Source organism: Protopterus annectens, chromosome 7.part0, assembly GCF_019279795.1.
Source record: "Protopterus annectens isolate FY-2018-M chromosome 7.part0, PAN1.0, whole genome shotgun sequence".
NCBI lineage: Eukaryota > Metazoa > Chordata > Ceratodontiformes > Protopteridae > Protopterus > Protopterus annectens.
In genome coordinates, this window is record NC_056739.1 from 1326596695 (window position 1) to 1326613455 (window position 16761).

At 38.0% G+C, this 16761-nt stretch overlaps 1 long non-coding RNA gene across 1 annotated transcript in view; it reads right to left on the reverse strand.

Moving 5' to 3' along the window:
• The window catches only part of LOC122805860, a 201865-nt gene extending 187649 nt beyond the window's left edge, over positions 1 to 14216 (reverse strand). The window contains exon 1 of the long non-coding RNA XR_006365474.1: positions 14158 to 14216. This is a non-coding gene — a long non-coding RNA (uncharacterized LOC122805860). The remainder of the gene's footprint in view (positions 1 to 14157) is intronic.
• Between the last annotated feature and the right edge of the window lie 2545 nt (positions 14217 to 16761).

A 16761-nucleotide genomic window follows, 5' to 3' on the forward strand; every position in this document is an offset into this window, starting at 1 on the left:
ATATATTTATATATATCAGTATATATATATATATATATATATATATATATATATATACAGATATAAATATATGCATAGTAGATCACCACAGACCTCTGGCTTTTAAATCTATCTACTGTTAAGTACTGTTAAGTCGCTTCCAACTTACAATATCAACCACACAAGCAACCATCCCTATCCACTGAGTGTTCTAGGAAAGTAGGGAGCAGAAGCAAATTGCCAGGCATTTCTTCTGAATGGCATACACATCTTTGGATTATTTAGAGTCATCAATCCGACTGCCATATGTTTCTACAGTACCTGAAGATATACCAAATGAGCACACACAGTACATGTAGACTCCACGTAGAAAACGTCCTAGCCTTGAAAAGAATGAGAAGACCTCTAGCTGTAAAGCTGCAGTGCTGTTCACTGCACCATTATGCTGCTATACAAGAGTTCTAATGTGTTAACACCTGGTTTTAAGAGAAGCAGAGGCAGTGAGTGAGACAGGGAAAGATAACGATAGAAATCAGATTTTCTGCTGCATTAACAAAGGCTTTTTCTTTTGGAGCAGAAAGAGTGTCAGTGCATGAGTTTAGCCTCAGTATGCTGGGTTCTAAGCCAGCAATGCATATTCTATATCCTGTTATTGCTTTAGGACTCTGCATATGATTACAAAGTCACTGTACCACATATTTTATTTAAGTGTTTAGAAAAAATAATACATGAAAAACCTATATAAAATGTGGCTTCCAAGCCATTATATTAAATATATATTAATACTGCATCTCTCTGTACTATAAATTCTAACATTTCTTTCCATTTTTCTGGAAGTGTACTAAAACATCACATTTTAAACATCTATATGTTTGTTATATTCTCTTTCTCTCTTATTGCATTTTACTTTAGCAACAAATGGTAGGTATTTCAAAAGGTCACACTGAAGATATTTATTAGCTCATGGAAGTCGGCTGTCTGCCCAGGCAGCAGGAGACTGGTCCTTTTCTCCAAGAATGGAGGATGTGGTTTAAATTAAAGTTAATCATTATTTGTATTGGAGTTCTTGTGTGTTTTTTTAACAAATGCTAATCATCTTCCAGTTTGCTGATGTTTTCAAAAGCTATATTGAAGGCCAGCTGTTTGAATTTGAATGCTGTAAATGGATTTCCAAAGGCCTGTTGTATGTGTAAATGCATTTATTTGTTTCCTTTGGGCAGTACCAAAGTTTGAGATCTATGCCTTTAAAGGAGCCTTCCATAATGGGAGCTTGCATAATGTATGGATGTTCTGAGCCTCAGACTTACTGCTCTTTGTTAAGTCTTTATTTACTTTCTATTAAGCTATGTGTTGGTATTTTAATTTCTGTAATTTCTAAACCTTTGTCCCACCTGTGCTTTATACCATGGTCATCAGAAAACAGTGCTAAGTATGCTAGAAATTATGCACAATTTTAAATAGTTTATTTAGAAAATGGCCAAAATAAACCATTAAAAGTAACATTGAAATGCATTTGAAAAAGCAAAAATATCCTAAGAATCTGAGTCTGAAAAAGACATAACTGGAATCAAAATCATAAGTGACTTTCAGAGCACCCAAAACATTTGAGACTAGATTACACAACACAAACCAATATAAGTATTAACTCTGATCTTAGAGCAGCTGTACTTTTATTAGTTATTGGTGATTCCAGCAAATTTGTCAGCTTATGATAAGGGGCTATACTAAGGTGTCTGTGAAAAAAAAAAAAGATGTAGCAATGAAAGTTGATATTCATAGAATATAGCTTTCAGAAATGAAAAAAAAAGGTTAATGGTAATATCCTCCAGTATGGCACATTATTTTGTAGGCTATCAGAGATGTGGTATTAAGCTGTGATCGCAAAAGAATATACTTAAAACTTCATTGTCTCAAAAGAGTAAAACATGCTTCAGTGAGACAGTGTTTGATAAGCCATGTCATTGATTTTAATCAGGAACATGTTTTACTATTCAAAGATCCTCTAGGTTACCTATACTTTTCCTTGTGAACAAAAGGTGATCCTAGTAAACAACCAGGAGAGATGCTTTATCAGTGATTGAGGCCTGAATATTAGCCTAGCTCAGAGGGAGTTAATGAGATAGCACTCTTTCAAGAGTTATGTATGCCATACAGTCCAAATTTTACAAGGTACTTGCATAACTTGATAATGGATTTTTTTTGTTGCTGTTAGTAGCAACAAATTGCCAGTGTCTGCTGTTCATGCCAAGTAGTTAATGGCAGGAGAGTACTATATTGTCTGACAGAGATTAATATTATCTATTGTAGATGCACATTTACCTTGAGTTTGAATTTGGTTTGAAGTGTGCATGTAAAGTCCAATTAATGTTTGCTAAGATGCCTGAGCCAAAACACCATTTAAATAAAAAGACTGAATAAATATGTAGCTTTACTAAAATCTCTGTATTGTGTGTTTAAATTTGAAATATAAATTCATTCAAATCATGAGCAAATGAAAAAGCCCTTCAGAGACTTCTTGAAACCAGACAGATTGTGGGAACTCCCTCATCCTCTGATGAAGAAGACTCCAAAGGTGGTATACCTAACAAGAAAATGAAAGGTAAGCAGATGTCTTCAGATGCATGCTGATAACCTCCAGCAAACTCAAAGATGAAGAACATAAGGGCATGACAAGGAAGTATGGAACAATGAGCTCTTTGAGATTGATGTAGCTATCCAAATTACTTGTACTGTGGAGGGAGGACCTTAAAGGGAAGCCTTCATCATCAGGATCAGCACCAGCCACGACCTCAAACCAAATATTGAGGTGATCAACCCTATAGAATCACTGCTTAACATTATTGACCCATAGGCCAAGAGCAACAGTCATGCATCTGAAATGGTCAGGTTACTGGTGAAGCCTGAGATCAACAGTGCATCCCAGATGAATTGGGAGGCCTTGAGGTTAAACAGAAAAAAAGGCTACCTCCAGAGAGCAGATACTCTGTCCTGAAGAAAAGAGAACTGAAGCTGGCTCTGAAAGATCAACCATCAACATTAATCAAGGCTGAAACTGCTAGGGTCAAGCCCAACAGCACTGCTGACATCATGAATCTCAGGTTAAAAGGATCCATCAATGTCAAGACCAATGATAACTGCAAGGCTGATAGTCAAGGGGTCTGGCTCCAAAAAATCCCATTTAGGAAGAGTCAAGGCTGAGGTCCAAATCAAGCAGGCAAAGAAGTTGGTCTGGAGTCTCCTGTGTTGAGGATGGGTAATATAGTTGGGATCAAAACTGCTGCATCAGGAAAAATGTCCTCCATGTCTTTTTCTAGAACAGCTGTGGTTAAACTGACCTACTACACCAATGGACACAATGAAAGATGGATATGGGTACAGAACTCTGCTTCAGAGATAAAAGACTAAACACTGTGCAAGCAGGAAAGGGTTTTTTTTTTGGATGAGATACCTCTTCCATATGCCTGACCTCAGGTGGAGGACCTTCCACCAGAATTACTTCACTAGGACTCTTAGGAGTTTCTGAACTCCTGGTAGGTTTACATTTTAAAGGTATTTTCCTTCCTGTATTCTGCATTCCTCTTCTTCTGTGAGGGAACAGCTTTTGAAGTAGGAGTACCCTTCTGATCAGAAGGAGGTACAGCTCTTAATTCTTCTAGCTCTAGGCTGTTCTTATGCTCTTTTGGGAATGGATGACTTAAAGCATATGCCACACTGTTCAGGTAAATGAGCATTACTGATGCATTTGTAGAATAAAGCTTGTTTGTCTTGATGCAAATGTTTTAACTTCCACTTTAACATTTTTTTTATTTTAACATTTGTTGACCGGGAAAGTTAATCTAGGATAGAGCTCATTTTCAGTGGAGGCCCAGGGAGAAACACTCCAGATGTATGACTTTGGAATGTGGGGGGAAACTAGAGTACCCTGAGGGAAACCAATCTGAATGCAGGGAGGACATGCAGACTCCGCACAGAAGGCACCCCTACCAAGAATCGAACCGGAGAACCTCTTGCTGTGAGGTTACAAAGTTAACTGTTGCACCACTGCAACACCCTTTATGAATTATTTGCTGCCTAATTGCATTTGTAAATTTAGACAAGGCATTTCTCTGCTTTTTTAATTAGAAATGAGCAATAGGCACCATTTGACAGAAACAGAATGGGAAACATAAAGGGGCTATTTCAGCAATCATAGCAAAGTGAAAGTGGGCCTTAAAAGTGGCATTGTTTCTTGGTAACAAAAACAAGGTATATTACTAATAATAAGCTGCCAAATATTTTAGACAGTGTTTGCTAACAAAGTAAAATAAGGCATTTAAATAAATAAGGTCCACTTTTGGAGAAACACTAAGAAAGTGTTACCATACAAGGTACAGTATCAGTCCAATGTAATATATAAACTCATCAATTACAATGATGCAAACTGTAAAGGCACTTTCAAATAACAGAAATGTCTAATTACTTTTATTTTTTTTTATTTTACATTTGCTTACCAGGGAAGTTCAACTGGACAAAATGTCCTTTTTCAGTGGAGGCACGGGGAGAAAAGCTCCACATTTATAAATAACAGTATGATACATTTATAACATACTGATACAAATGTTGATTCAATCTCAAATACAAGCACAAAATGAAAAGTGCATGTTATATATTTCACTAATACTATAGTAATAATATATATATATTATATTATATTATATATCTAATATAATATAATATAGTATAATAATATAGTCTATGTAGGAATAAAAACAATAGCAGTACAGTGATTGAAGGTAAAAAAAAACAAGCAAGTTAAGTATACATACGTTTAGTAGGGTATACTATTCAAATACAAAAATAACTGGCTGGGTTCTTTTAGCTGCCTTAAAACATCTATTTCCTAACCAGGGTTTGTGCAAGAGCACAACCAATATTCAAATTACCCAAATAATTGTAATGAATAATAATATTTATTTATTTATTTATGAATTTATTTGTAAACTGCAAACACTCAGTCAGGCACACTGGTTATGAGGACAGCCCAAACAAATCCAAAACCCACCAAGGTAGTAACAATGATTTAATGAAGAACAGACTCGGGGACAAAGTGTAGATTTAGTGCTTTCATTCTAAAAGGGAACTTCATCAGAATGACACTACACTAATTACAAAACATTTAAATTGCCGTAACAATTAACATATGTATCCTGTCATAGGTTAATTACTTAATTAAACAACTCCACAAAAACTGTGGTCTTTATACCCAACCAGTAATGCTATACATAAAATAAAACAAGATCTATTAAAGTATGTTAAAAATACAATGATTACAATGATTATTAAAATTTACTTATTTGACATTTGTTAACCGGGAAAAGTCCAACTGGGCAGAAACCCATTTTCAGCAGAGGCCTGAGAAGAAAAACTCCAAATATATAAAAAAATAGATACGTACACAGAGAATAGAAGTTAACAATTGCAATTAAGGTTCAGCATCAGTTAGCTGGCTAATACCATAATATAAAACAAGAGTTATCAAATACAATTAAGTTTCAGCATTAATAAGATAAGATAAAACAAGAGTAGTTGGACTGTTCAATGAGGACTGACAAATTTACTTGCAAATCAGCTTATAGCTATTGATAGTTAGGTGAATGATGGTATAGAAGGGGCAGAATAGATTAAGGGCAGTATTTAGGAAAGCATATGAAGTAATGCATAAGTATTTGTAGGGGATACAGAAAAGAAGATGCGTTTTAAATAGGAGTAGTAATGGGGTGGTGTTAAAGTAAGTGGGAAGGGGAAGATAAACAGAATATTAACAAAAGGTAGCAGGGCAGTATTGACAGAAGTGAGAAAAATAGGAGGAGGGCAGATATCTAAGTAGGATATGGAAAGAGAAAGGAAGAAATGGCTACTGGCAGACTAGGCAGGGTTGGGAAGTGGATTATGGAGACGCTAGGCTGGGTTAAGGCAAGAACAGAGCCAGGTATTAAGGTGTCTTTCTTTTAGTAGTTTTTTTTTAAATTGTGACAGTTTGGTATGGATCTGATATCTAAAGGGATTCTGCTCCAGGCTAAGGCCACTCTACAACTGTATAGGCTGTGGCCTATAGATCTTTTAGGCTTATAGATATTCACGAGTAGTTGGCAGAGCTCTTGATAGAGTGGATAGGGATATAACAGGTGATGATAGAAGAGATAGATGGCCAGGAAGTAGGCTTATTTAGTATGAAATGTGTAAGGGCTAGTTGAGAGAGGAGGAGATTGTGAGATCGTTCAAGCAAGTTTAAGGGTTTTAGAGATAGACAGTAGTGTGAGTTGAAGGGCTGATAAGCAGCAACTTTGACAATTTTGTTATAGCAGAGTTACATTTTGGTTTTTAGGGTGGATTGTATGTTGGTTAGAATAGGAGAGGCATAGAGTGGGAAGTAGATAAGCATTAGCAAGAGAGAGTCAGGAATCATTAGGAATTTTTTAGATCTATAGAGCAAGCCAAGTTTCTGGTGAGTTTTTTAATACAGTTTTGGATATGAAGGTCATACTTAGTTGATCATGGATGATTACACCAAGCAGTTTGGTGTATGGCAGTACTATCTTGGTATTATCAAGAAATGTAATAGTAAAAGTTAATTTAAAGTGGGATTTAGTTTTTGGGAGAAATAGTAGCTTAGTTTTTTGGGCTGTTGATTTGAAGTTGGTTGTCTTTAAGCCACATTCCAGTACAGTTAAGGATTGTTGGGTGATAGAGTGGAGGTTTGGCAGATTGTTGGAAGAGCAGATGATAGTGGAGTCATCGGCATATTGTACAAGTGTGGACTGAGGGCAAGATGAATGTAAATTTTTTATAAAAATATTAAAGAGAACAGGTCCAAGGATGGAGCCTTGAGGTACCCCAGTGTTAACTGTGAGGTACTAGACATAGGAAGAAAGCCATTTAACTAATTTCTGTAGACTGGAAAGGTAGTTGGAAAACCAGTTAAGACTAGGGTTAGAGAGCTGACAGTAGACATATTGGAGAGAAGTTTAGGGTGGAACACTGTGTCAAAGGCTTTTGAGAAGTCAAGAAAGAGGGAGAATACCAAATTATTGTTTTCCCTGGCTTTTATGTGGCATGAGTGAAATCCATGTTGGGCTGGGGAGAGTAGATTTTCATGTAGAAGATAATCTAGAAGGTGTTTAAGTATGCATGTTTCAAGTATTTTTAAGATGGGGACAGTATAGCTATGGGCCTATAGTTTGTGAGTTCAGTACAGTTTCCACCTTTATGAAGTGGAATAATGTAGAATTGTTTCCAGAAGGAAGGGACTATAGATTCCTGGACTGACTTGTTGATCAGTATGGAGACTGGGTAGGCTATGGAGTTAGCTGGAAGTTTTAGGAATTCAGTTGGTAGATCGTCTGCTGAGGGGGAGCAAGGATTAAGTTTAGATAGTAAAGATTTGATGAATGAGGGAGGAGGGAGGAACAAGCTTTAGAGAAAACATGTCATTATTGTTAGGAGGTGAGAGAGGTGGAGTCTGATTTGAGTTGTGTTGGTTTTGAGTTAGGGTGACTATGGAGTCTATGTGACAGTTGTAAAGGGCAAGTCATTAGGGCAAGAGTTTGGTATGCTAGCAGAACCAGTGGAAAGAATCTTGTTAATGGTCACCCAGAATTGTTTGGGATTTTTTTGGTGAATTTGTGGTTCTGGATAGTACTTTTTTATCATTGTAGACTTGTTGTTTTTTTGTTAACTTCCAAAGTTGTTCTTAGGTTTGCAGCTGGCTGGAGACTGAGATTTTAACCAATTTTTCCATGCAGCATCCCTTTTGTGCATTAGGGCTAGGGTGGAATGGGATAGCCAAGGTGCATGGAGAGACTTCACTCTTTTTTTTCTGAGGTGAGCTAGGCTATTAAGAGTATCTAGAAATATGGAATTGAATTCTAAAACAGCATCACCTAGTGGTAGGCTAAGGAAGAAGGACCAGTTTATAGCGGAGACTAAGCTGTTAAATACATTAGGATTAAAGCTGGTGAGACTGAGGCATTCTCTATGTTCGTGCTGTCTAGCTTGATGGAGTGAAAATCTTTGAACATAAATTGGGAGGTGGTCACTGATAGAATCAGAGAGTGTTTTGAGATTTAGTACAGATTAGGATTAGATACTAGGACCCAATCTAGTATGCTGCCTGTCTTTGTGGATTTGTTGTAATGTGTATAGAAGGTAATTAGTTGTGTGTAGCCATGAAAATTAATACTTGAGGAAGGGAAGTCAGTGTTTAAGGTATGTAAGTTGATGTTGATATCACCAAGAATTATAGTTTCATTAATAACAGAGTTGGTGGTCCAGAAGAGAAAATTTTCTATAATGGGAATGTTATTCCCTGGATACATGTATATATATAAATATGTATATATACACACACACACACACACACACACACACACACACACACACATAAGATACATGGCTTTTTATGACTGTTTAGTTTGCAGTTAGCAATTACAACTTCAGCAGGATGAAAGGTAGGGGGCTTATTGACAGTGACGTGAAGGTAAGTTGGTTTGAATATAGCATTGCTACACCACCAGCTTTTTTGTGTAATCTGTCAGAGTGGATAATATTATAGCCAGGTGGAAGTATTATAGAATCAGTAATATAGGGTTTAAGTCAGATTTCTGTAAGACTTACTATTCCAGGTGTGTAGATAGCAACCAATTGTGAAATTCACAGATTTTGTTAAGTAGACTGTGTAAGTTAATAGAGATAATAATTAGGTAATTAGTAGATGGTTTATCATGAGCAGATGTAGAGGGAATGGAGTTAAAATCATGTTTAGGGGTGACATTAGGGCCAAGGTTAGGATGAATGTCTCCCCAAAAGGAGATTTTTTAAAGCAATTGGATAAGAAAAGGCAGTATGTACTGAATAGAGAGTTGTTTGATCTTTGTTAGGTGAAGATGGTGGTAGATGTTGAGGAGTTTGTGTTTATACTTGAGAAAGCTAGGCAGATTAAAAAGATTAGGTGGAAGTGTGACTGGGTGGTGTTTATCAGTGTTAAATAGTGGGTGGTTAAGTGCAGGTGAAATATTTACATGATCATAGGCTCATAGGATCATAGGAAGTTACTAGGCTATTGGTCCTGAGGCCCTTATAAGCCTAGCCAAGAGTTTAGCCCATGTTTATTTAGACAAGTCAGCACCCGATGCCACTGTCCAGCAAGGACATGAGTAAAATCCCAAGGGTATATTTTCTGTTTCCCATCCAGTTATCTAGATTGCGCTTAAAAAGGGGTAAAGAGGTAGTCTGCTTGACGTGGAAAGGGAGTGTATTCCCTAGATGGGGGAGTCTCTGGGGCACAAATCTGTCCTGCCAACAAGTCCTGTTGATGTCACAAACCAGGTTGAGGCCGTGCATGCGAGTTACTCAAGTGAAGCTTGACTTGCGTATATGCAGCAGTTCCATCAAGGTGGGGTCTGGGATCGCCTTGTATGCCAGACAGAGGTCACCTCAGAGGAGTCTGTATGAAAATGAGTAGAGGGATAGGGCTTTTAGCCTATCTGTGTGCCTAAGGCCCTGGATTCTCCTTGTGAGGAACCACTGTGGTCTCTCCAGCTGCTGCATGTACTTTGCGAGGTACATGCCGATTGAGACCCTTTTGGAGGATGTATACATCACTAGGGGAATTGATGACAGCACCCAACTTGTAGTCATCTGCAAACTTGGTCAGCCATAGCCCGCCGGTTTTGGCCTGCACCTTAGAAAAGTATATCCCAAATAACAGAGGCCATGAGAACAAACCCTGGAGTACGTCACTTGTTACGGGTCTACTGCTTGAGGTGGCTTCCCATATTTTGACTAGCTGGGTTCTATCAGTGATCCAGTTTGCTATCCCTCTAGTAACATACTGATTGATGCCTAGTTGAGAGAGTTTATCTATTATGCCCGATGGAGAATAGTGTCAAAGGCTTTGGCCAGGTCAAGGTAGGCGGTGTGGGGTCTATATTATAAGCACGAAAAGATTAAACAGCGAACGCTCACATGAGCACAAATGCCAGGAATCGAAAGTGTGATTGTGGGGTCATGTTACAGTGAGGAGTGGGACATTTGCCCTTTCCTTACTGTAGTGTGACCTCAGAGTTAGAATATATAGTTAGCAGGGGGTGTGGGGGGCACAGCACCACACAACAGTAAGTTTGATTGCCGGCATTTTTGCTCATGTGAGTGTTCACAGTTTAGTCTTTTCATTCTTATAATATAGACCCGGCGGTATGCACCATCTTCCCCTCATCCATGGCTTTGGTGACTGTCTCAAAGAAATCGAACATATTTAGCAGACATGACCTCCCCTTGATGAAGCCAAGCTGTGTGGGATCAAGTGTTTGGAGGTTGCCAATATCCTTGTTAATGAGGTCCATGATAATCCGTTCTATGGCCTTGCAGATCAGGCTATTTAGGCTAATGAATCTATAATTTCCCTGATCGGTAGATGGTCCACCTTTGTGTAAAGGGATGACAGTGGCTGTCCTCCACTCAGCTGGGATGAAGCCAGTACTCAGGCTTTGGTTGAATATGGTGCCTAATGGTGCTGCAAGTCCCTGCCTGAGTTCATGTAGGATGCAGCCTGGGATGTTATCGGGTCCCATGGAGGCTGTATTTTTTTGCCTTTCAGAGAGCAGTGATGACCTGTTCCCTAGATATAAGGGGAATGGGGCAGGCACTGGGGATGTCCTGATTTACTGATGGGAGAGAGAGAGAAGGGGGTGAAGTTTTCACTGAATCTGTCAGCCAGCAAGTTTGCTATATCTATGGCATTTGTATATGTGGTGTCATTGACCACCAGTTCTGAACAGATCTGGCTGCTTCCTTTGAGGTTGCGGACATATATGAAGAAGGCCTTATGATTGTCTTTTGTAGATGTGGCTACTTTGGACTCGAAATTTGCTTTGCAGGATTTCACTACTGCTCTTACTTGCTTGTTCAGGCTAAGGATACATTGCTTCCAACTGGGTACCTGCTCCTTTTTCTCTTGGACATCAATTTTTTTCCTTTTGTTATAGATTTTATTTATTGCAAATGATCACCAGACAGGTTTACTCGTCCTTGAGGAGGATGATTTAGTCTTCCTGATTCCATGCATCTATATAAATTCTCATATAGTGCTTTGGTGTAGTTACAGATATTGGTGCCAGTTCCTACCAAAGGTGGAGATGTGAAGCTGTTTATACCAAATTAGCTTTGGAGAAGTTTTATGTCGGAGCCTGGCTAGAGGTAGGTTGGGGGAAATAAATGGTGACTTCAAAAGTGACCACTCTATGGTCGGATCTTACCAGGGAGGATGATACTATAGGGATGCTGCAGTGGTTACTCATGTTTTGGTTAATACCAAGTCCAAGATATTATCACCTCTTGTGGGGGTATCCACTATCTGTTCCAAGGCATTTGCATTGACTGAATTGAGGAATCTCTGGGCATTTGTGTTCTGGCATGAATAGTTCTTCCAATCTATGTTTGGGAAGTTAAAGTCACCCAGGATCAAGGTAAAGGGTTGAATCTTGATAGATTCAAACAGATCCAAATAGGCAGATTGGGCATCTTGAGTCAGATTTGGGGGCCGGTAGCTAGCTATGATTTGAATAGGATTCTTGTTAATGGTTAACTGCACCCGGAGTGTCTCCTGTGCATCACACTGCTTGACCAGCCTGGAGGTGTGTATGTCTTTAATGTATATTGAAACTCCCCTACCTTTGGCTTTACTGCCCACAGTTTAGGGTCTGAATGTATGATAGGATGAGTAACCAGGTAAGGCTGGGGTGCTCTCCACAGCTTTGAACTAAGTTTCTGTGACTGCACAGATGTCAGTATTTACCATGGCTAAGAATGCTTGTAATGAGTGCAGTTTCATGTTTAGACTCCTAATAGTGTGTTAGTACAGACAATATAAGAAGAAAGGGAAAATAGATTTAGATTCCAGATATATTTAAGGAGTAGATGAGAGATGTAGTTGGAAGATGGAAGAACAGGGATAAAAATATAGGGGATAATAGAAAGGTACTGGAATGTGTAAATGGGTGAGTTTAGTGGAGGGTAAGACAAAAGACGGGGAGAAGAAAAGATAGCAACTGGAAGGTAAAAGAGCCACAAAGGGGGGGTGGTAAGAATAGTGTATAAAGTGTGCAGTACATAGGGGTGGTAGTAGAGTGTATATTATAGGATTGGTTACTGTGTAGTAGGAAAAGGGGAAATAGGGTACAGGGAAAGATAAGGTGATTAGTGAGTGTTGATTGGATGAGGTAGACAGTAAGAGGAGGGGAGTGTTGGGGAAGGGAGTGGAGTTTAGAGAGTCTAAATGTAGAGTAAGTGGGGATGCGTGGGATTTGGGGGTAGGGTATGTGAATGGAGTGAGCCTGAGTGAAGTGAGGGTGAAAAGAGCGGGCAGAACCAATTGAAAATGGAAATTTACAAGCAAAAACAAACAATCAGTAAGGAAATGCTGCTATCTTTTAATGTTTTTGCTACTTAACTGTAGAGTAAAATGCATTTGCTAATTTATTATATACACATTGGATGTACTGCAAATAGAAACCCTAGCAGTATTGAGACATGTTTTATAAGTGAAATAAAGAGAGTAAATCAAATAAATAAATACTGTTTGAAAGATGATGGGAGTAAAGGAAAAATAGGCTAAACTATAAAATAGGATGGCAAGGCAGGATAAAAAGGTGCTGCTTAATTGTATGTAGAAAGAAGGGAGAAGTGGAGAGCAAAAGGGGGAACAGTGATGTTTGGGAAAGCCAAGTAGTGGTATAGACTAAGTATGGGTTAGACAGCAAAACTGCATAAACATACAGTAATAAGCCACAGGCAGTAATGGCACTCAAGGGTCCAAGACTTGGGTGAAGCCTGTTTGCTTTGGGCCAAGGAATGGTGAGGCAGTTGATGTCAGGTGGTGGAAATAAGTCCTTAACCTAGGAAAAAAGGAAAGAGAACAGAGCAATGATAAATTCTGTAGGTAAGATAAGTTAAAATAGAAAACAGGACAGGTGATGAGCAGTAACAGAAAAGGTAACCAGGAAGTGAATTAGAGAAATTATAGGAAGGTTAAGAAAGGACCAATAGAAGCAAGTAACCGCAGGAGAAATGGAGGAGAGCAATTAGCATGAGAAACTAGTGTAGGAGGAGACACATTTGAAACAAAATAGTGTAAAAAGAGCAATTTAAAAGCAAAACAATATTCAGCATTGGATAGCACAGTTGCATATATGTGTCGGATACAGGGGTTTATATCATAAAGTCGAACACTGCGAATGTCGAATAACAAAACATCAAACTGAATACACAGAAGTATAAAAAGTTTGAAAATGCAAAAATGCGAAGATCGGAACTACGAATGGTCATAGTTGGCCCTTCTGTACCCTGATGTTTGTCTCCACTGTGGTGCGATCTCGGAGTTGGTATATTTAAGTAGGGGGGTGTGGGGGATGTGGGGGCAAAGCCCTCCACATTAGTAATACTGTGAAGTGTTTGTGTGTTGTTATGTTGAATGGGTGTGAAGCTGGCCGACCGTTGCTATTCGGAGTTCTGTTTTTCGATGTTGTCAGTTTTCGGAGTAATTACGTTTTGAGATTGGAGTTCGTTGTTGTGGTATTCAGTGTTTTCACAGTTCGAGTATATGATATAGACCCGGATACAGTAGGTGCTACTTAAAAGCAGAACTTATAGATGTAACAAGCTCATTTTAGATTCTAAACAAAACATTTACTACAGCATATGTGGCAAATCCCAGGATTAAAAGACTTGCCTGAAAATTAAAACCTGATCTTCTGTTGCAAGATACAAAAAGCAGTATAAGCAGTCTAAATCTAACAAGCCATTTGAAGTTTATAAAGCAGATGTCAGGGTAACAGCTTTTAAAATAATGAGCGTCCTGCTTTTGTTAAGAAGTTCAGTTAGAGAAAAACAGCAAACATACAATGAAATGCAATTAGATTAAAGCTTATAAACGCAGAAGTCAGGGTAGAAGCCTCTATGATGTTGGGTGTTCAGCTTTTGTTAAAAAAGTTCAGTTAGAGAAAAACAGCAAAAGTACAAAGAAATGCAATTAGATTAAAGCTTATAAAGTAGACATCATGGTAACAGCTTTTAAAATATTGAGCACTCAACTTTTGCTAAAAAGTTCCTTTAGAGAAAAACAGCAAAAATACAATGAAATGGTACCTCAGTTAGCACACACACACATCACAGTTGATGCAGGGAAGGAGCCCTAACAAAAACTGAATGTAAAATGATGGTGTGGGAGACAAGAGTGTAGTTTTAAATGTCACAGTGCATCATGGGATATGTGAGAAGGACAGTAACTATGTATGCTGTTTCACTTTTAGTTTTAGGGTTTTATGCCATAAAAAACGGCATACAGGGACCCAGTTGCAAATGGATGTTTGCAAGTGAAAGCAATCAGTAAGGAAACACTGTCATCTTTGAATGGTTTTACTATTTAACTGTAGAGTAAAATACGTATGCTTATTTATTATACACGCATTGTATATACTGTTTGAAAGATGGTGGGGATTAAACCATGGACATATAGAAGGAGTTCTAGCAAAACTTGAGTGGAAATCCCAGGCGACAAAAAAAAAAAGAAAAAAGCTAAGAGTTTTTTTTTAACCTGACACTGAATGAGACTTCATACTTTTAGCAAATTCATCTCCTGTACAGTATCAGGTGTTGTTCAATGGTTAAGGCAATGTACTAACATGCACAATTCTGAGCAGCTTTGTAGTTTAAAGTTTTTGGCTATATGTAGAATTCACTAACAGTATCAGCCTTTCTAAATTTCTTTCTGAAGTAATTTCCCAGTGCTAAAATTATTCTAACAATCAAGGGGTACCAGAAAATAATCTGCATCGTAAGGTAATAAAAGGAGACCAAAAGTAAACTAACAATATAGGATTTATTTTCTTTTTCTTTACTGCATTGGTCCCATAAGGCCTGTGGTCTGCTTTCAGGGGTAATATATCACAATATTTATGCAGATAATGAGAAATTTGATCAGAATACCAGGAACATCTTTCCATGTTTATTGCAATAAGAATCATCAGAGCTGTAACAGCAACCTAAATTACTAGCGCTTTAGGCAGCTAGGACTTCATTTAACATCTCATCCAACAATTATGACTTCACTAGAACAGCACTGCAACATAAATCCAAGTATTTGGTGAAGTATCGAACCTACATCCCTAAGTTCATCCCAGTGTCAAAGGCAGCAGTGTTGCCTGCTGAGCCATTCACACTTTCCAAAGACGGAAGTGAAAGACCTAACTCATAATATCCTCTCCAGGAAGTCACACTTTTAAATGAAAATGAGTAATATTTTCTTGAAGGTACTTTCCTGTAATGAAAAACATTTTTGGATATCCTCTTGAGGTGAAAGAGGAAGCAGCAAAGCGTAACTTCCTTTTGAAAACTTTAGTCTATCTTGTTGGAATGATTTAATGATTTGGGATCTGACAGTAAGCCCTGTTGAATGAAGTAATTTCTGTCTTCATCAATTTCTCTGAAAGTCTTTTTCCCTGAGAACCATCTTTTCTGAGTGTTACTAAGTATAGCAGACAAAAAAAGAAAGATAGGAAACATAATTCCATGCATCTGTCAAAATCTTAAAAGAGGAATTAATTCATTCCTTATTCCTAGTGGCTAAAATTCAATAACATTTGGAAGTATAATTCACCTTTTTGTGTCTAAGAGTATGTTAACGCTGATCCCTTTTGTCTGAAGGTTAACGTCTGTACATCTGCCCCTGCTGTGGTTCTATATTTGCAGTCAATTAATGCAACCAACTTTTGCAGCATGCAGGCTATTAAATAGCAATAATGTAGCTTATAGAGGATTGTATCATTTTTTTATTTCTTTTCCCTAGACCATGTTTTCAAAATCATCTCAGCTATCATCAAGCACAACTAAGTATTTCTGGAACTATGGGGAGATATTTTTAGCCTCAAGTTATGTCATTACACAAATAAATTTTCACAGTGAAATCTAATAAATTCTATTGCATAGCTGCAATGGAATCTTTTTTGGCTCTAACACTAATTATCGTGTCTTATACTGAAGTAATGGAGAGCTGTAACACTGCAGCTACATATAAAGCTCAGTAAGATTTCCCAACAGAGTGACCATGTTGCTGGCAGCTAGAAAATCTGGACATGTGTGAGAAAGTGATACAGGGTTGTATTCAAATTAGTTATGCTTATGCACGGTGTGTATGTGCGTGGTTTATGCCCAAGTAAAACTAAGGTGTAATTCAGAGACAGGAAATGCACTTAGGCCCAGCTGTTTGAACCAGTTTGAGAAAATCATATTCAAAATAAGTAATAATGAGATGTAAACAAAGAATGTGTGAAAGATTGTTTACTACATAATGCAGATATGGAGGTCTTGCAACTTTTATGAGATTCATACCCATTTTTAGATGAGCAAGTGCTCTATTCACATAAGGTTTATAAACAGTGAAGTCATACCTTTTATATCCACTATACAGTCCACAAAGATGCTTGCATTCAATACCAGTTGGTTGTCTCCCATTCTAAGATACTCATTTCAGTTGCATCAATACATAGCCCTCACTGCACTTATTATGGGTCCCTAATGTACTTATGGGGCCCTATTGGATACAAACTAGGGACTTATTGGGAATCTCACAGGCCTCTGCCTTGAGGATGCTTCAGAAGTTCCTCAATATACTCATGGCATATGTGGATCAGTATATCTATTTCCCAGTACCACCACAGGACCACGAAAGTACCATGCATGCCTTCTACAGAA